This window comes from Podarcis pityusensis, assembly GCF_964106645.2.
Source record: "Podarcis pityusensis genome assembly, chromosome: 2".
Lineage (NCBI taxonomy): Eukaryota > Metazoa > Chordata > Lepidosauria > Squamata > Lacertidae > Podarcis > Podarcis pityusensis.
In genome coordinates this window covers 53,262,349-53,283,063 of record NC_138029.1, presented here as the reverse complement: position 1 = coordinate 53,283,063, position 20,715 = coordinate 53,262,349, and the positions used below count along the sequence as shown (strand labels likewise).

The following is a 20,715-nucleotide window of genomic DNA, read 5'->3' as shown; positions in this document are numbered from 1 at the left end:
GTGAGAACAGGGTGTAAGTGGTAGAGTTAGACCAACAGGTGGCCTGCTTCTGTCTCAAGAATGATGTTTTAGGTCTTTTTTAAAAACACGCAACAGAAACAATACAAAACAATGTAGGTAAAATCACCTTGCATCATAGCCCCTGCACCTATTTATCTGAACTTTTGCCATCCCTGCCCCCCTCACTGCAGGAGCATTTCTCTGTATTCCTCAGGTTTTTTAAAGGGAGCATTTTCCCCCCATCCCAAATGATAACCACTGCACTTCTCTCTGAAATTTGTCAGGCTTCACTCCCTCATGGGCAACCATATCTACAATCTGCATCCAATTCTGGTGGGTGGGGGGGATACAGACTAAAATTTTGTCACATTTTGGTTGGTCCTGAAAAAGGGATGGGCCTTCTGTGGATTTTGGATTTCCCCCCCAGCACAATCTGCATAATTTTTCTTCATATCCCCTGGATGCCATACTGGGGAGAAGGCGTCAGCAGAACTGTCTAGAGGTGAACTCAGCTTGGTGTCCACAACTTGTTTCTGTGGGCAGACATGATTGGGGCAGCAGTGTTATCCCTCCCTGTTGCTGACTGTGAGTTCAAGTGTCTCTTGGGGGAGCAAAGCTTCTTTGATTACCCTGCTGCATGCAGAAAATTGGCCAGGCCAAGTGAAACCACCCCAGCAGGGAATAATAAGAGGAATCTCCTTCATGTGCTCTGCAGTTTCCAGATGCTCACGGAGCTTTTGCTTCCTGCTTTAATGCTATTACAGTCTTAAAGAGATCAACAAAACACAGTTAATATAAGTTGATTCACTGTAATCTGCTTTAATGGAAGAGGTATTAAAGGCAGACTATGGTGAAAGTCAGTGTTTAGATGTAATAATAACTCAGCCCCAGCATTTTCAGACAAAAGGTGTTCAATATACACCAATTCGGCCTGATAACTGTTCTAAAAGCAGAAATTTGTGGCAAAGTGCATGGTTTCTAAAAGCACTTTTGAAATTCCATAGTATGAAATTCAGGCTTGCAGTTTTTAATAAGCATTTGCAACTTGTTTATTTTTAAAGCCACCTGTGTTATTGGACACCTTTGTATAGGCTTAGACCCTAACAAAGATTCTACTGGTGGGAACATCCTGTGAGTAGAATTCTTCTAATGGGATGCCCTTGCCAGCAAAAGGGAGGCCGCATGTTTTGCTGATCTCCCGTCCCCACATAATCTCTTTGCCTGGAGCAGTCTGCTCATTCGCCACACAGAGACCTTTGGCTCAGATGGTACCACAGGAAAGGCAGTGGATTTGGGCACCCTGACTCTAGTCACCCACCTGCTGCTATTTATGTAAGTGCTCCTACAAAACTCACTGGTCACCACACCTTTTTTTGCTTTTTGCCTCTTGCCTTCACCCTGTGTAAAGAATCCTCTTCTGGTAAAAGCATCTGGAGATGAGGGTATTTTGATCCCATACAGCCCTTGGGATGGTATTCATTAATGATTAAAAGTTGTTGGGGGTTTTTAAAAAAATGAAGGGAATGATTAAGCTTTTTTATTCCTGGAAAAGAAGGGGGTTTGAACATTTGAACAAAAGAGATGTGACCAGTGCTATTTTTCTAGAAAAAGAGGTGTTGGAACTCACCATAAATGCCTTCCTTGTTCTGTCCACCTGAGAGGTGCCGGAACTGAGTTCCAGTGAGTTCCAGCTGAAAAAAGCCGTGGATGTGACGTACACCTACAAAAAAAGGTCAAGCATGAAAACAACTAGAAAGGACAATAATAAGGTTATTATTGTAACCTGCTTACTAGTGACTAAGCCTCATTGACCCCAGTGAGATTTAACTCTGAGTAAACATGCATAGGAATGTTTCCACATCTCAAAAATGATGAATTGAAATCTAGATTTTCAACATCCTCTTGAAGACATAATGGCTTGCATCCAACAAAGTCATTCCATTGCACAACAGAACTCCCCCCCCCCACATGTCCCCTGCCCCCCAATCTGCTCCAAAGGGTTGGAGGAAGCCCCAGAGAAGATTTATGGAGGGGCGGCAGGAGGAGAGGAAGTGGAAGTTTTGTTGCACAGGCAGAAGTCCTTACATAAATGGAAGTACTCGTTGGATACAACCCTTGGTAATTTCATAGAACCCCCCCCCCCTTTAAGCATTGTTCTTCACAGCTGTGTGATCCACTAATTGTTTAATATTTGAAAGAATAGGAAGTGTTAGGCAAAGAAAATGAGCACCTCAGAAAAGTAGCACAAGGTAGTTTGATTTCAAATCTCTTCAAACGATGGCCAAAGCTTCTGAAGTATCGCTGTATGTACAGCACTGATAAATACTTCTGTTCTGATTTCATGTTTGTTATTCTGTGACTGTTCTCAGGAGCATGAGAAATTAACTTTTCTTATAGTTTGCGGAACGCACTGGATGCTGTTCACATTAAACAGTTTTCTCTAATCTCCAGCTTGTGCTTTATTTATATGGTTATTTTTACCTTAATCGTCAAAGCAGCTGAGGAAACTATTATGCTCCAGGATTTGTTACAGTTACATAAATAAACTGCATGCTCTGTAACACCATGGGGGACAGTTCTTCTCGGAAATATCAGTGTTAAGTACATTGAATTCGGAGAATTAAATGCCTCATTTTCAATGTGTGAATTCAGAGAAATGTGCTCAAAGGCCACGTTGCGGAGTTGATGGCTCTAAAGGCTGACTAATGAAGCTGCATTTATGTGGAACTCAGAAAATGCAGCATTAGCAGCTATCCAAGGCTAGGTGTTTCTATAGAAATGGAACCTGGAGTATAGAGTACAATTGGTATTGTGCTTTTATTAAACAGCAAGAGCAAACCATCACCCACACTCCACCACACTAGAGGGGGTTTGGATGGAGAGGAAGCATCTCCTTGACAAGCAGGGCAGCTCTGCTATCAGTGGGGAAGCCCCACTGCTGAGGACCACACAAATGTGCCCACCCAAATGGCAGGTGGACAGGAGCTACAACCAGTGGTAGCCAGTGGAATGCCCCCCAAACCAAGGTGTTTGGAGGGCAAGGGGGAGGGCTGTGCCGGCACGGGAACTGCTGAATGCTGTGCAGACCCTGTTGTCAGCATGTGAGTGCAATGGGCCCCAGTTGGCGCAAGTATGGATGCTGTAGATGCAGTGCTAGCCCTCCTGCTGCCAGTTAGGGGCTCAGCATTGCAGCCAAATTCTGGGCAGAAATTTAAAAAATAAGCTGAGGCACATGCACCAGAGGTACAGTGCAACTGTGACCACCCACCCCAACTGATGCCTGATAAGCTTGGACGGCGTGCAGATACCTCTCCAGTGGCTTCTGTTGGTGGAGAGGAACTCCACTGGTTGTGAGGGATGGGGCTCCCCCACAGTGGAGGCCCCAGCATCACCCAGTTGGGCAGAGAGCTACTGCCAGTGATCCCCCCCATGGATGGTGGTCAGTAGAAAGATCTGAAATGGAGTATTTGGGGGAAAGGCCATTTTGGAGCCCTAGATCCAAAGTTCAGAGGTTCCCCGAGGAGCACAATCCTTGAGACCCTCAGCCATGCCAGCTAAGAGCTGGTATAACTATAAGGTAGGTAGGTAGGTAGGTAGGTAGGTAGGTAGGTAGGTAGATGATAGAGATAGATAGATAGATAGATAGATAGATAGATAGATAGATAGATAGATAGATAGATAGATAGATGATAGATAGATATAGAGTAGATAGATAGATGATAGATAGATAGTCCCTTGTTCTGCCCTGGCTACCACTCCACTCTGCCCCACTGCTTCCTGGATTCAATTTCAATTGCTCTGTAAGACTGTAATACACACTTTTCTGGGAGTAAGTCCCATTCAGCTCAGTGGGGTTTACTTCTGAGTAGACATGTAGGATTGTCATGTAAGGGTGCAGTTCTAATCACACATACTAGGGAGCAAACCCCATGGAACAAATTGTGACTGACTGCTGAGTAAACACCAACAGGATTGCACTGCAGCAGGAAGATAATAACTAGGGCTGTATCTTCCATTTTCATTTTAAGAAATAAGTGTTCACTTAATGGCTTTCAAAAAGTAAATATAGCCACAGATTGCAAAAAAAAAAAAAAAAAAAAAATGTTGTTGTGGTTTTGATAGCTTAAAAGGGGGAAATGGGTAAATTTGTTACACAAATAAGCCTGTTTTACAGAATGGGCAAGAGCAAGCTGAAAAGTGGTTTATAAATGAACAAAATAAAACACAGAATTCTGCCTAGTGTTTTTATGGGGAACTGTTTGAGCAATAGCCAATATCCTGCACAATAGCAACCTTTTTGAACAAATGCTACAACTCATTCCTTTCCAAAGTACATAGGAGCAATGCTTAATTAAATCAGGACTCAGAGGCATAATGTTTAATAATGCAAGGGTCCAAGCAAAAATGTGAAATAACAACAACCGTTATGATGAACTGTATAGCCATTCTTGCGAATAACAGCACCATCCTGTGCATTTTAATTCAGGAATGATTCCCAATGTGCTCACTGGGGCTTTACTCCCAGGAAAGTGCATATAGATTGTAGCCCAAGGATTTCCTCATGAGTAAACATACATAGGATTGTGACGTAAGTGTCCCAAGCATGTGATGTCACTTTGCAAGGAGGTGGAAATATTAGAGAAGGCTTCGTACATCCCTCCTAATATATGCAAAGGTGAGTTATAAGGTCGATAAAGCTCTACATCTTGTTATACATTGTCCATGATCCTATAGACTGGGCAGCCCCATACAAGGGAGAAGACGACAACTGTAAAGGAGCATAAATTGCTTCCTGTTACTCTATTAGTGCCGCCAGAGAATTTTTCTCAGTGCTAAGCCAAAGTCAGGGCAAGGGTGGCATGGAACTGCCGTGTTCCTGTGCCCCTTCCAACCTTCGCTTAAGTTACTTGATGATCAAATGACAAAGGGAGATAATAAGATGGCACCTCCTCCACACTCCCACCTTTCTCTTTCCTAAAGATCTGAAACTGCTTTTTAATAGACTATCAAATGATCGTTTAGCTTTCCAATTTTTCTTAGTTCAACTTGGGCTTACGTAGACTAAGCAGATCGCCTTGGAGGAGGAGGGGGAAATTATATTTGTGCAGCAATCTTTTGTGAAACCTTCAGGATGCTCATTTGATGTAGGATAATGTATGCAAATGGCATTTTAATATGTAAAGTCTTCCTTTTAGCAGCTAATCTTGTCTATTGCCTTGTCCTCTCCTTCACCCAAACCACCCGCCTTCTACCACATACTAGTGTCTCTTGTCTTCTATTTAAGCTCTTTGGGGAAATACATTTCTTTTTTGTGGGGTGATTTAATTATGAGACTTATATCAGCCTCACAATGTTGCTGTATTATGTAATATTCAAAGAAATACAGCCATCGGAATAAGTGGGTAATGGGCAGTTATACAAACAGGCATCCCAATACAAGCTTAACAGGCAATCATAAACAGGCCAGCATCTCTTGCAGGGCCAGGTATGGTGTCAGGATGATGTCCCCGAAATGAATTGCTCCTGAAAAGCTCCCCTGAAAATACTATTGCTGCTGATTCCCCATTGATGCTCTGAGGACTCAGTTTATTTTATTTTATCGCCCCAATGCTCCTCAAATATTTGATCTTTGTATTTGATCTTTGTATTTCAGTATTGACAGCCTGACACACTGCTTAGTATTTGACAGCACTTGATAGCTGAGGTGCCAAGGCACTTAGCATCTGAGAGTATTTGGTGGACGGCAGGAACTGGTACTTAGCATTTCATACAGTTTAGTCGCTGATAGGCAATGAAGTTTGCTGTCTGACAGCTGACAGCTTATGAAAACACATATTTGAAGCTGGCCAAGACAATCAGGAAAGCCGGGGTCAGGGGTCAACATCGCTGCATGTTTGCCAAGGACCCACACGCCTGCCAGCCCCCGGAGCTCCATAGCTCTCACTGCCTGACCTGTTCGCCTGTCCCCTCTGAGCAAGTGGGCAGAGCCAAGTGCAAGCAGAAGGAGCATCAGCCTCTGCTGGTCTTGTCCTCTGCACAGCTGCGCAGACTGGGCTCCAAGCAAGAGAGGAAATAAATGAGCAGAGAGCAACAGCATAGCAGATGTGGGAGCCCGCTGAGGCCATCATTTAGGTCTTTATTTGTTGAATTCCTATTTTGCCTTTCCTCCAAGGATCCCAAGATGGCGTACGTGGCTCTCTTGCTTCTGGTTTTATCCTGCTCACAACACTGCAAGGTAGGCTAGGCTGAGAGACAGGGATGGCCCAAGGCCGCATTGTGAGATTCATAGCTGAGTGGGGATTTGAATCCTTGTCTCCCACACTTTAACTACTAGAAACCCCCCCCCCCCCAAAAAAAAAAAACACCATCCAGAGCTGATGCTGAAATCAAGAGATGCCAAGTCTAAAACAATCACATTGCAAAGCTTGGTGGTCAGCTGTGACATTTGCAATAAAGTCAGACTTAGAATTTCAAGTGTCACCTCCAAAATGGCAAATAGTTGTGAATAATTGTTCTAGATCTTGTTGTATGGAGGGGAACACTAGCACTAGCAGTGATTGTCTTTAAGGTATGGTTATTTAAGTAGGCATGACTATTTACAGTGGTCAAAGTTGCCTGACTCCAAGCACAAATGTAGGTGCCGAGGGCTTTGAAACCATATAAGCTAAAATGTAACAGTCTATCAAAATCCCCAGAGTGCCATTTTAGAATTCCTAAAGGTAAAGGACCACTGATAGTTAAGTCCAGTTGTGAACGACTCTGGGGTTGCAGTGCTCATCTCGCTTTACTGGCTGAGGGAGCCGATGTTTGTCTGCAGACAGTTTTTCCGGGTCATGTGGCCAGCCAAGGTCATTAGAATTCCTAGGTCATTCATAGTATAATGAATGAATAAACCAGCCCCAAAAGGATGCTAGCATGGTTAAACATTAGAGTCAATAGAGAGGAGCTACGCAACTCTGCTGTCCTCTCTACAGTGTGAGGCTCCGAGAGACTTAATAGTCAATGTGGCAACAAGTAAGTAAACTTGAGCAACACATGTGCATTCATTGCACACCCTTGGAAAATGGGTCATGACACTGGCACATATACAGATATCTGAGGGCATATTCCTGTTATTCACATATTCACCAATGTACTGCAGTGCTATTGCACAAAATGCATAGCCACTATTGCTATTGATATTTCGAATGTTTGCACCTATTTTAATAGATTCGCTAGCCTAGAAAAATTGCATGAAAAGAAACAAGAGGCAAAATACTCACGTATATCTTGTTTGCATTCTCGTTTTCTCTCTTGTTTTCCCCCACTTTTTCTTTTGTGTTCCACTCTCTGAGTGATTGTCTCTTTGCAATCTTCAGGTGGAAAAGAATTGTTGGGGGGGGGGGGAATAACATGTCAGGAGGGTGAGAGAAATGCCCCAGGGAAGTGGCAAATATTTCTGCAATTAACAGTGTGAAAATGGCAGATTTGTTAGCAGTGTTCATGCATTATTAAAAAAAAACCAGCTGAAACAAAAGCTGTCCAGTGTTGATTTCTCCTCGGGCAGGACTGGTTCACTTATTATTATTTTTCTGGTTTTGCTCCGTGTTAGTCTCTTTTATCTCCTTTGACATGCTGGCTCCATTTCAAGCCTCGCTTGAAATGAAAGTTGTTCCAGGCACTCGACCTGAGTGTGTCAGTAAGTGTGCTTCCCTTTTCTCTAGATTGTTGTAGCCTGTGGGACAGAATCTGCTGGCATCCAAATCCAACCGATTTAGTTCAAAATGCACTGAGGAGGAGGGGATCAGTTTCTGTTCTGCTGGAACATAGGAATGATAGTATCATCTGACTTCAGATGGGTCCTCTTGTCTATGGCCCACATCTTTTGCATGCATCTAGTGGGGATGTCCAGTTGGCTCTACTTAAGGAGATCTGATGCCCTGTTTTGGTGCTATTGTCTTTTGTAGCAGACGCAAGCTCTCCCCACTCTGTTCCACTCCAAACAACAGGGCCAGCAAGGCTGAAAGCTTAATACCGAAGCGTAAGGACATCTGTCAACTGGGATTTCTCTCAGGCTGTATTCAGACAGCATTTTATTCCAATTCCTTACCTGGTCATTTCCGTATTTTCTGTGATCTTTTGTATGATATAAAAGCCACTTTTGGAAATCAAGCAGATGTTTACTGTTGATTTCCACATTAATTGCTGTTTGCAATCCCATTTCAATTATGGGAATTTTGCACTGTAATTTCCACATGGTTTTTGAGGCTCACGCCATCTGGCTTTATGTCCCCAAAGCATAGGAGCTAACTCCTAGGGGCCAAGGTCCCTTTGCCCCCCCCCATAAAATATTTGAGCCCTCCCCCCCAGTTGATGGGCATTGGCATTCAAATGGTGTGTGTGTGCTGTGTCATGTGATCAAGTATGTGGGGCGGGACTTACCTCCCCCCAAATTTTATTCAAGTTGGCACCCCTTCCCCAAAGCAGTCCCATCTAGGGCCCTCATGAGCAGACACTAGATTTGGCTGGGTAGAACAAGGTTCTCCCCCTTGTCTGCAACTGGCCTATTTCTGGGGCAAACAAAGGAAGAATGATAATGATAATGATAATAATTTATTATTTATACCCTGCCCATCTGGCTGGGCGGCTCCCAACAGAAAATTAAAAACACGATAAAACTTCAGACATTAAAAACTTCCCTAAACAGGGTTGCCTTCATATGTCTTCTGAAAGTCAGATAGTTGTTTATTTCCTTGACATCCTTGACAGGGCAGGTGCCACTACCAAGAAGGCCCTCTGCCTGGTTCCCTGTAACCTCACTTCTTGCAGTGAGGGAACTGCCAGAAGGCCCTCGGAGCTGGACCTCAGTGTCTGGGCTGAATGATGGGGGTGGAGACGCACCTTCAGATGAAGGCCAAGACCCTGCTTTACACACAGGCAATGTGTTTTGGAGTACAAATTTTCAAAGGGATATGATCTAGTGCCAGCCATAGACTCGGATCTTCCAAGTCCACTTATCCACATGGGTAGTTCAACAACATTCAGTGAAAGAACTCACAGATACCAATGGCTTGTGTCTGAAATCCCTAGTTTGTGACACTCACTACAAAGTCTTTAGTTTTAATCCAGCAATGTCTCTCCAAATATGTCTCCTGAAGCTCTGCTCCTCTTCTTGTGGAGATGCTGTCATTGGACTGGTGGGGGAAGGAGTCACCGTAGTGATGGTGCCAAAGATAAAACTGAATAATGTAGTTGGTGTCACTCGTAATTGTGAATTTCCAGTGGACCTCAATTGGTTTAAGACAGTTCTTTAATGCTACCAAGATACCTTTTGCATTTCATTTCCTCTGGGAAGAGGAGGTCAACCCTTGTTATGCTGCATATAATTTATCTGAAAGGACATTGTCAAGGTTTGGAGCTTAGAGCTGGAAACCCTGTGGAAACCCATCAGTACTATTTATCCTTAAAAAATAATATCCTAACATGCCTTAGCGCACCAAACAAGCTTAGGCTATCCAACATGCATGAGCAATCACACAAAATTAAACAAGTGTGATCTACAGCAAAAAATAAATAAAAATTCGAAACTCGGCACACAAAGAAAATGGGAGAAGAGCAAAGATAAGTTTGTGGATATTTTAAGGAACCTGAATTTTTACCACCTCTATATAGACTGATCAAATAATACTTAGGAAAGCTTCAGTATTCAACCTATGAGCAAAGACTGGAAACTTATCTTCCACACTAGTCAGCAAACATCCTTGAAGGAGCTGAGCTTATTATTCACATTGACTTGCTGTGATGTACCACCATGTCAATACATTCTGGATATATGCTGTTGAAACTAGCTGTGACTGTACCTGATAATCAGCAAATGAGAGCAATTGTAGACTGAATCCAGGAAGGCAGCCAGAAGCCATTACAAGAAAAGCTATCCCTAAGCTCAGCTGATATCCATTCCTGTACGAATGGAATATTTCACTGCAGAATGAGGGGAGGGCTTGGTGAGAAGAATATGGTTATCTGGATCTGATAGACAGGTAGGGAGATTTATTTATATGACTGAATGATCCCCCAGGCAGCCGATTTTGAGTGCCACGTAAGGGCATTTAAAAAAATTGTTGTTGTTGCACTGCCTAAGAGAGTACATTTTTCTATCTCAAGTGCAAAAATAAATTGGCTAGCTTTGCATACTGTGCACACTGACTTGAGGATTTGCTATTCTGCCTCGGGCGGCAAAATGTCTTGGGTCAGACCTGTCCATAGATTAATTTTGTTTTGAATCAAGAGCAGACATTGTGGTGGGATGGCAGTGCCCACCTGGCCTCTGATGAGTTGCATTGCTACTGCTTACTGGAATGTAGGGGGGAGGCAAGGCAGAAGCAAGTCAGTATTGTGCAGATGCACCAGTGGCAGCACCAGATTAGCTGGTGCATTTGTGCTGCCCTTACCTCACCAGCAATGGGACCAACCAGAGGTCAGATAAGCACCGCCACTCCACCACATTATCCACTACTGTGTTCTGTTTTGTATCGAATTTACAGGCTTTCAATTTCATGGGATGAAATGGAATAATCTGAGGGTGTGAATAATTTATCTCAACTCATTCTCATTGCACAACATATAACATATAAACCTCTAAAATTCTCTCCTCAGTATTGCAGCAGTCTCCAAGCTCAGATTTCCCACTAGTTTTACAATAAGATCCCCCATCCCTCCCCCCCCCTTTTAGCTAAAATTGGGTGGTGGTGTCCATTTTCACTTATACTGAATTTCATATGCCCTTTTCTTCTCCATTCAGCCAGTTTGGAGGAAAACATTTTGATTTTTTGCAGCCTGCTTTGGATTTTAACATCTTAAATAATTTGGTGTCATCCGCAAACTTGGCTCCCTTATTGTTCACCCATGACTTCAGATTATTTATTGGCTGGGCTCCCACCAGTTCATTTATTCACCATTAAGTGAAGACTTAATGGCTGGTCTCCACAAACATCCTTTCAAATTCCAGGACATCCAAGTTGACCTATGCAACTCATCTGCAGCAGCAATCTGGGCGGGGTGGGGTCGCCACTCTAGTTTCCTGGCAGGTGGGCCACTTTTGCTTAGTAGGAGGGGGAAGGGTGAGAGAGACTGGTGTGGTGCAAATTAAATGACAGGAGCGCCATGTTGTCTCCACTGGTGTGTTCATCCACACCACACTGACCTATGTACTGCTTTGCCCCTCTCCTTCTCCCTTCTGGTACAGGACAGCGACCCACCTGCCAGGAAGCTAATGATGCAACTCCATCCCACCCTTGAGATTTAAACCAGAAACACCAATTTCATTCCATTCCTTTCCATGCTTCCCAGTTGCAGTCAGAAGGTGGGGTGGTGGCACTGACCTGACCTTCTGTCACCAGTATTGGTGTGACTTACTGGGAGGGAGACAGGAAGGAGCAAGATGGTGGTGAGGTACTGCTGGATTTTGCATCATGCCCTTGTCACTATCTCATCCATCACCTTTCCTTCCCAGTGAGCTGTATGGATAACAGTGACAGGGGGTCAAGTACCGGTAAGTACCACCTCCTTGTTCTGCTGACTGCCACTAGTGCATCTTGCTAGTACAGGATCAAAATTTAAGTTTTCTTGCTTCTTAAAAAAATAATGCTTGAGAATGTTTGTAGCATATTGGGGTTGGTGATAGTCACTTGAACAGTCCTGAAATGGATCAGGTTTGCCATAGCAATGAGACCATAGCAAACCTGGTCTTCCTGAATGAACCACCACAAGGAATACAACAGGGAAATTATGAGGAAGCTATGATGAAACAAAGAAATGATTTGGTTTCTTTTGAGTGGCAGTAATAGCTTCTCTGGACACTGGCTGCAAAAAATAATAATCAGGGAAAAGGAGTTTTAGATAAAATCACTATCAATCGTGGTGATTTGCAGATGTAATTTGAAATCAAGATGGATTTGAGTTGGTTGGTGTCTCTGGTAACTTCTCTCTCTTACATCATGGGTGGTGGCTCATATTATGGATGCATGTTCTGTATTATTTTATTAATACTATTGGTACAAGTTTGTCATGGTCTTTGGCTGGAAAAATAAACCTATGAACTGAACTGAGCTTCTAGGTATTTATTTCAATAAATTTAAGCATTCCTCTAAAATGACAAAATGTTTGTGTGTGTGCGTGTGTCCCCTCAAGATTTTCCTGCAGTGCCTGTAGAGACAATGAAGGCAAAACAATATTGTCTGGGCTTGAATCTCAGTCTCTTCTGTTCAGATCAAACAAAATGCTCCAATTCCTAACATGCAATTTAGAAGTACAAGGACAGCCTCTTCATCTGATCATGGCAGAGAAAATGTGCAGAAGAGGGAAGGAGAGAGGAAACAGAGAACAGATCCTCCAGTGGTTTTAGTGACTCAGTGGCACCGCTTCCCTGGGTTCAGTGAGTGTTAAATGCAGCAGTGCGTGGGAAGCAGTGGACAAGGACAAATGCTATTAGCAAAATGAAAGGGTGAGAATAAGACGCTGCTGGCCCTGTGGCTATTATAAGACAGTCTGGAGGCTTGCTTTGCTTACTGTTAGGGGAAAAGAAGGAAATGGAGCTGATTGCTCATGGATGAATGACAATCTTTTCCCTCACCCCCACCTCACTCTGATGAAGAAGTGGCACATCAGCATGCTGCTCTGGAAGAACAGCACCAACCTATGAACGATGCACTTTGTGCATTTCATTATTCCATTCTACATGTAAAATTTTAAAATCCCAGTACAATTTCTAGGTTTTGTTCACTCCACTCTGAAGGCATTAGGTTAGCTCTACTACATAGTTGGCAAAGCTAGTACAGTGGTACCTCGGGTTAAAAACTTAATTCGTTCTGGAGGTCTGTTCTTGACCTGAAACTGTTCTTAATCTGAGGTACCACTTTAGCTAATGGGGCCTCCTCCTACCGCTGCGTGATTTCTGTTCTCATCCTGAAGCAAAGTTCTTAACCCAAGGTACTATTTCTGGGTTAGCAGAGTCTGTAACCTGAAGTGTCTGTATCCCGAGGTACCACTGTAATTAGAATATACTGCATGCATTCTCATCCCACCCACCCCATTCTCTCTGTAGATATAGAGTTAGAGATAGGGAAGGGAGAGAAAAGCAGTCTTTGCATCACCTAGCTTGCCAGCAGTTATTCTGTCATTCCTTGCAAGTAATTGCTAGAAATTATTTTCCCATAGGTAGAGGATAGCCAGTTGTGTACATGGCTGGTGGAGGGCTGCTCTTATGCAAGGCTTGCATCTTAGCTTCTAAATGCTACCGGAGTGTCAGCAAGCTGTTTGGGAATTGACTTAGCCTGTTGCCTAGCAGCTACAGCTACAGTCACACTACACGGTCCTGTCTACCTCACCGTACAAGCAAAATGACTCAGCCAGGGCTGTGTGTGTGACAGCCACATGCTGAGGATGGTAGGAGGATGGGAAGGGGAGGGGAGAGAGGAACAAATATGAGTCCATGTGGCTTGGCATGCCAAACTTCTACACTAGCTTCCTGGCATAAGTGTCATTGTTGCTTACTACAAGGAGAAGGTCTTGGGGAGGTTGGCATGGTGACAACACACCAGCAGGAGTGCCAGATTGGTTCTGCCAATGCATTTGCACTGCAACAACCTCCCCATTGCTTCATTCCTCCACCTCTCCCTCTCAGTTTCATCCCTCTGTCTATCTTCTCAGTGACTCACCTGCTTGGAAACTAGTGTGTCAGCTCTGTCTCACTTGACAAGCTACTTCTTAGAGTCAGAGGACACTGAAATATTGTGTGTCATTGCTTGGGGTGACTGTCACCTGCTTTCAATTCCATACAGAGAGCACAGAACAAATCTGAGGGTTTTCCAATGTTTCAAAAATAATGTTTCTTACACAGTTCATCTCCATGTTATTCTCATAACATCTCTGTGAGGTAGATTAGGGCAAGAAGTAGCAACTTGCCCAATGTCACCCAGTGAGCTTGCTGGCTGAATAGGGATTTGAACCCTGATCTCCCAGGTCTTAGTCCAATACTCTCACCAATTTTCTCATCTGGGTTTATCCATTTTTGATTATGGATAAGTTTTACCATCTATCATTGGCTATGCAATTTGCCATGTTAATGCCTGGGAAAGGTTTAGAGCCCAAATATTATTTTTAGACCCATTTCAGTGAAGGACAACTGGCAGCCAATATCTGGCCAATGGGCAGCCACCAGAAGGCCCACCACAGTACAAGCTGATCCATTTTTATTCAGAGTTAAATCCCAATGCCACCAGCAAGGCTTATTCCCAGGTAAATATGCATAAGTTTGCAACCTTAGAACCCCTTTTCCCTCCTATTGCCAGCCTCAGGATGTCCCTATTTTCATCAGAAAAACATTGGAGGGTATCACAGTTGTTTTCATGCAGGAACAAGTATGCTCTTTCCATGGCAAGCAATATGCTTAGGACATCTTGAGGACATGGGCAATGGCAAGAGTGGGAGAGTAGAGACTTGGCCCTCACACCCACCAGGTTGTAGACCAGACAGTGGCAACCTCTGGCCCTCCAGATGCTGTTAAACTCCATCTCCCATAAGTCTCACCCAGCATGGTCAATAGTGAGAAATGATGTGGGCTGAATTCCAACAACTTCTGGAGTTTCTCCATAGCTGCTGTGGAGCCTTGTCTTCTGTTGAATTGATGCTAAGTAGAGGTCAGGGAAGAGAATGTATTTCCCTGTGATATCCCATTAGGATGTTGGTAGTACAGTTTCTCGTTTCATTTCCTCACACTTTGGTTATGCTCTTTGCCAGGTCTCAGTCATTACTTTCCTAAGGCAGATTTCATTAATTAGAATATGAGTCACTGAAATACTTAAAATGGCTTGGGAATAACAAACAGGGGATTAGTGTGTCTCATAGCAATTTGCCACACCAAAAAAAGAAAGACCAATGGCCCATTTAGAATAATCTTCTGAGTCTAATACCAGCTCATACTCAAATTATCTCTGAGGTAAATGAAACACTCCCACAATGCATTTGGCTAGTTATGCAGGGTTTTTATCAAAGCAGAGAAACATTTCACACTGACCTCAGCTGAGCAGAAGCGTATGCCCAAAGTATGAGGATTGATAGACCTTTTATTTTTATCCTAGTGAGAGCAATGGTGCAGGTGCTAAAGCAATTTATTTGAGTGTCTAATTCTATTTTGAGTCTGACTTGTCTTGTCAGCTCCGTAGAACCTAACAGTTCACAGGTGTTCTCAGGAACAGCTCCAGCACACTTAAAGAAATTATTGGAAGGGTATGGATTGTGACATAACAGTGTTCTCTGCCAAAATTGGAATTCATTGGGGAATGCGGTCTTTTAAATGCAGATCTAGGGATCAGCGTTTGTGCCTGCATAACCTTGAAGCTGCACTGCAACGTGGCTCCGTATTGGTGCAGGGCTTTACCACAGGCGTGTTCCTCAAAGTAGGTGAAAAGGAGAGGCTATGTGGCAAGGTGTCAAGAGTGCCAGACAAGGAATGACTTTCCAAACCCTCCCACTCAGCCATGAAACCCACTGGGTGACTGTGGGGCAGCCACTCACTCTCAGTCTGACCTACCTCACTGGGCTGTTGTGAGACAAAGGGGGGGATAGCTGTGTGAACACTGTCCCAAGCTCCTTGGAGGAACTCTTGGACAAGAGTTTAATTAATTAATTAATTATCGGAAGGTACATCACATGCTTGTGCACACAGAAGATCCCAGTAGCAACTTCAGTGACAAGGATGACTGGAAAGATCTCTTCCTGAGGCCATAGAGCTCTCCTGCCAGTCAGAGAAGGCAGCACACCGTTGTAGGTGGACTTATGGCCCATATAAAGCAGCTTCAGTGGGGCCCATGTAGAATCATAGAATTGTATAGTTGGAAGGGACCCCAATGGTCATCTAGTCCAACCCCCTGCAATGCAGGAGTCTCAACCAAAGCATCCATGGCAGATGGCCATCCAACCTCTGCTTAAAACCACCTAGAAAGAGGATTCTACAACCTCCCAAGGAAGACCGTTCCACTGTCGGACAGCTCCTACTGTCAGAAAGTTCTTCCTCATGTTTAGCCAAAATATCATTTTTTGTAACTTGAAGCCATTGGTTCCAGAGGGTACTTTGCAGTTTGCACTAATTTTCTATGCTGTGCATTATATGTACATAGATTTCTAGGCACAATTTATTAAGTTTGTTGCCTATTAATTTTTTTAAGGCTACCATGCAAACCATGGCTTCTGCTAAACAACAACTTAGGCTGCAACCCCAGACACACATCCTAGGGCGTAACCCTCACTGAATTCAGTGGGACTTGCTTCCACGTAAACATGGCTGAGGCTGCACAAAAGGATAACAGAGTGCTCCATAAAACATTGCTCATCTTATTTATTTCATTTATATTCCACCTTTCCTCCAAGGAGCTCGGGTAGCATACATGGTTCTCCTGCTCCCCATTTTATCCTTGCAGCAACCTTGTGAGTGACTGGCCCAGCGAGCTTCACAATTTGAATCCTTGTCTCTCAGGTCCTAGTCTGACACTACACCATACTTAACACTCCCTCCCCAACCTTCTCTTTTCTATTTAAAAACCAGAACTGAGTTGAAAAACCACAGGCTTGAGAATGTCAGAAAATAATAAAATATGCCTTTTACCTAGTCCAGCTGGCAAGTTAAATCCCACAAAGTCGAACAGTCTGGATTTCTTATTAAGGTAGGAATTGCTCAGCCAAAGGAATTTTGGGTTGCTGGTTTGTGTGTGTGTGTGTGTGTGTGTGTAAAAACGTGGGTACTTTTATTTCTTGTCATTAGTAGTACACCCTGATCATACCTCCCCCCTCTGTTTTTCTCCTCTCTTTTTCTATGAACACAGAATGTATTGTGATGCTTCAAGGGCTCACCAAAGGATGGAGCCAGCCCCTCTGCATGCTTGCGTGCTTCTATTGTGCCAGAGCCATCTCAGCTATTCCAAATTCTGCGCCGCAGCCAGAGGTGATCACACCAAAGAAAGAAGGCGAGCTGGCGATAGGGACTGCTTGCCACGTAAGATCAGCCGAATGGTAATCCGACGGGATGGAATTAACAACACTCCAGTGCTCATGCGAAAAATTAAAATGAGCGCCACAAAGCCAGAGACAAGCCACCCACACAAGACAAAAAAAGGTAGCTGCCCAGGAGAAGCCATTGTAGAGAGAGAGATTAAATCCGCAGGGTTGGGAGGGAAGCAGTGGGAGCAGTAAGAGCATAAGAGAAGGCGTCACAATGATGGGTGTCGAGTTCTTCAAAGCCGTTCTTCACCACTTTTCTGTCAGAACCAAGGAGGGCAGAGCCATTGAGAGCTAAATGGACCCGCTAAGGATTTTATTGATTGATTTAATGGAATTTGTACACTGCTTAATCATCAAAAACCTCTAAAGCACTTCAGTCTCTCATTCAGCCTCTGGCACTAGTGCCATCAGGGCTAGCCAACATGGCGCCTTCCAAGGGTTGTTGGGCTACAACTCCCATCCGTCCCAGCCAGCATGGCCTATGGCTAAGGATGATGGGAGCTGAGGTCCACAACATCTAGAAGGCACCATGTTGGCCACCGCTGGATGACAGAGGGTGGAATTCAATGTCACGTTCTTCCAAGTGTTCTGTCTGTGTAAGCATTTCGGTCTGCAAGACAGAATGATTCCCCCTCAACTCCCTCCACATGTTGTTCTGGTTGACTGCCCCTACCAACCAATTGTAGAGGGTGCAGGGGGGGGGTTAAATCCCATCACACATGTGGCAGTTCTTGTGCAGGGCTTCCATTAGCAGTTCGAAAGCACACCAGTGCAAGCAGATAAATAGGTACCGCTCTGGTGGGAAAGTAAAAGGTGTTTCTGTGTGCTGCTCTGGTTTTGCCAGAAGCGGCTTAGTCATGCTGCCCACATGACCCGGAAAAACTCTGTGGACAAACGCCTGCTCCCTCGGCCAGTAAAGCGAGATGAGCGCCGCAACCCCAGGGTCTTTCGCGATTGAACGTAACTGTCAGGGGTCCTTTACCTTTACCTTTTAGAACAGCAGTTTTAGGTTTTTCACAGCATGGTGATGAACTCTGATACTTGCTAATGTCTGCAGATCTAGCTTCCGTTAAAGACACGGGAACCGGGAGCCGTGAAAACCTCAGCAACCCTTTAATGCAAATTGGACATACATCCAGCTTTATACTGCAGAATTGCTTGTGTACTGGCATTGTACAACAGGCACATGAATGATGGTCGCTTTTTCCTTCCTGTGTTTTCCACACAGCACTTAGATGACAGCACAGATGGTGACTGCTTCCTGACAAGAAACATGTCCATTAAAATGACTCATGAAGATAAGAGATCGTTCTAATCATAGGGCACAGACAGGACTAATTTATTATAGAAAGGGATTTGCTTTGCTAAAGGCTGCTTGAAAGGACCGCATCTTCCAAAAAGCTGGCGGTGAGAGCTATACCATAATATAGACATTCTGGTGGTTAATTTACCGAAGTATGGAATGCTGGTAAAAACAACAACTGATCAGCAACAGAGTTAGGGTCAAACTGGACGTGACACTAAGGAGAGCAGCTGGGTTATAAAAAGCAAAAGAAGTTAATACTATGCATGGAGGGGAGGCAATTTTTATTGGATTCACAGTGCAAGGGGGGGGGAGAGATTCAACCCTCTTCTCAACCAGTAGGAAGGAGTGCCACTACGCACCTCCAAGCATCCTGCTTTTCCAGGGACAGCCCCGGAACTGTGGAAGCCAACCTGGCTTCTGATTTGATCCTGGAATGTCCCTATTTCCCCTGCTAGCGCTGTCACCACCGATCTCGGGGAGGAGGATAAGCCAGGTGGCTATTTGTCCTAGGCTATAGCAGCTGTGGCTGTTGTTGTGAGGGAGCACGCCATGGCTTCTCCATGGCTGCTGCTGCTGGCTTCCTCCCTTGGTTAGCTCATAGCGGCTGCTAGAGAGCAGGCAAGGAGGAGAAGAGGCTGCCACTGCTGAGGCCCCGCCCTGCCTGACTCCAGCACTCCTGACAGTGTGTTTGCTCCTCGCCAAACTCCCTGCTGCCTCTCCTTGCTAGGAGGTGGTAGTGATGCCATTGCTGGGAGGCCCAGTGTGTGGCCACATCCATCCCTGCAGGCCAGGCCTGGAATCCAGCTTTTCTCATGAGGATAGGCTTCCCCTTTTTTGTTTTGTTCCAGCAGGGTCCCTGTCCCTAACCTGCCTCACATTGTTGTTGTGAGGATGAAGTGGAGAAGGACTGCATGCACGATCCTAAGCGCCATGAAGGAAAGATGGGCAGATAATGCAGTAAGAAATAGGAAACAGCCAAACACCTGTGTTGTTGTGCATCTTCTCTCGCCCCCCCACCCTTTTGACAAACGGCATAATGAAATGTCAAAGCACCTACTTAGCTGCATTTTATCTCCCTTTCTTGTACGTCAATCATGTGTGACAGGTCAGCCAAAAGCAGGGAGCTGCCTCCCATGCTCCTTTCCGAGTCTGATCTCATTGCCATGGATACTGCTGCCGACTGCAATCGCTCCGGCATTATGTCCGGATTTCCTCACAGGTGCAGATTTGATGCACATAAAAGAATAGAATTTAATTTCCAAGCAGATGCTGTTTATGGAAAGTGACTGTGAAGAGCCTGCCTTTGCTTGGGGTGATGCTTTAGCTGTGCTGCCTCCGATTTTCTTGCAATTACTTCATAACGTCTAATTTTTATTTAAAAGTCTGCTATCAGATTGCTCTTTCAGGCTACAACGTGCAGAACTCTTGGATAAATGCCCAGTTTTTTTCTTATCTGCTTGGCTTGCTTTCAGGTTCAAAACATGCCTCCTTGGTAAGTCACAAACAGGCACATCTCTCCCTTAGTTTCTGCTGTCTTCCTTCTGTGAAGAGATGGCCTTTAATGACCTGGAAAAGGGCAAGGCAGATAAGGAGCTCAGGGATGCCTGCAACCTCCCAACATTTGCATAAATGTTAGCTATTCGAAATAGTCAGGGGAAGGAGAATCAATATAATTTGAGTATCTCTTCATCTGGGTTGGCCCAAATAACTGAAAATCTACTGGGGAAACCAGCCAAAATTTGACTTTTTGAGGTGGGGTGGAAGGTGGGTCATGAATACCACTGAGAATAAGCCATGTGAAGCTCCTGGGTGCATACAAATTTGTTTCAAATATACATAAACCAGGAACGGACAAGTTTAACAACGGACAAGTTTATTCTTCCTCCCCTTCCCTCTACAGATACTCATCTTGAGTATTTTGATAATCACTGGATTTCTATGGGTAGGCACCAACCACTATCATCTTAACAGCATCACCTCAAGTCTTATCCTTTCACATGCATTTGATGACTTAAATATACAATATTCAAAGATGCAACTAGATGTGATAAATGATGATAATGATGAAAGACGATAATGATACTTAGCACTTCGGGGGCCACTAGGGGGCGAATTGGAAGATGGCTGACAATACCATCTCTCCAACCCACACGGGGTAATTAAGAGGCTGTTATGGGAGTAGGCAGCCTCCCTTGTTGCCCCAAGGAAATGGGGAACATTGCCCTTGCCTGCTGTGCCCATAAATCATCCCCTAATTCGAAAGAAGGGGGTGAGGGCCCTAGGCAGAATGCCCCCGTGTGGACATCGGCTCTCACTAGTTGCAGCAATTTGGAATAATTAATTACAAAAGAAGCAAATGCAAGTGAAGAAGGGGAGTA

At 44.3% G+C, this 20,715-nt stretch overlaps 1 long non-coding RNA gene across 2 annotated transcripts; it reads left to right on the top strand.

Moving 5' to 3' along the window:
• Positions 1-6,095: 6,095 nt before the first annotated feature.
• On the top strand, positions 6,096-18,602 carry LOC308472431. 2 transcript variants are annotated; one of them, XR_013983510.1, is made up of 3 exons: positions 6,096-6,132; positions 16,857-17,146; positions 18,260-18,602. It is a non-coding gene; the product is annotated as an uncharacterized lncRNA (long non-coding RNA). The 2 variants fall into 2 exon arrangements; XR_013983511.1 differs by lacking the exon at positions 6,096-6,132 and adding an exon at positions 15,339-15,434.
• The last annotated feature ends 2,113 nt before the right edge of the window (positions 18,603-20,715 follow it).